Source organism: Phalaenopsis equestris, unplaced genomic scaffold, assembly GCF_001263595.1.
Source record: "Phalaenopsis equestris unplaced genomic scaffold, ASM126359v1 Scaffold000439, whole genome shotgun sequence".
In the NCBI taxonomy this organism is placed as follows: Eukaryota; Viridiplantae; Streptophyta; class Magnoliopsida; order Asparagales; family Orchidaceae; genus Phalaenopsis; species Phalaenopsis equestris.
The window spans coordinates 1,900-2,301 of NW_018164880.1; the positions used below are offsets into that span (position 1 = coordinate 1,900).

Genomic DNA, 402 nt, shown 5'->3' on the forward strand with positions numbered 1-402 from the left:
TGATTGAGTGAAGGATTGATCTCATTGAATCATCTCATGTAGGTACTTATGCTTCATTTTCTCTTATATTCATTCATCTAAACATAGACATGAAAACATGCACAAATAATTTCTAAACTAAATACAAAAGTGCTTAACACTTAGATATAAAGTATGTACCCCAAAAGCCTTGAAAATTATCCAAAATCATTATAATTCAAAAGCTGTATAAAAGTCGAATCACCTGGTTAACTGCCCACCTGTCCTTTTCACTCCTTGAAAAATGACAACATCATGTCTGGTAAGCTACAAACTCAGTAAAATAATTAATTTTAAAATTAGATTCAATAGAAATGAAAGAGACTATATGGATGCTAGTCAATGAAAAATATAAATAACAAAAGATTAGTGATATCCTTAAAT

At 28.9% G+C, this 402-nt stretch overlaps 1 protein-coding gene across 1 annotated transcript in view; it reads left to right on the forward strand.

The window, feature by feature from the left end:
- LOC110027743 (zinc transporter ZTP29) overlaps positions 1–402 on the forward strand; it is a gene marked incomplete at its 5' end in the record, with an annotated part of 11,443 nt that overhangs the window by 557 nt on the left and 10,484 nt on the right. The gene's annotated exons all lie outside the window — the stretch shown is intronic.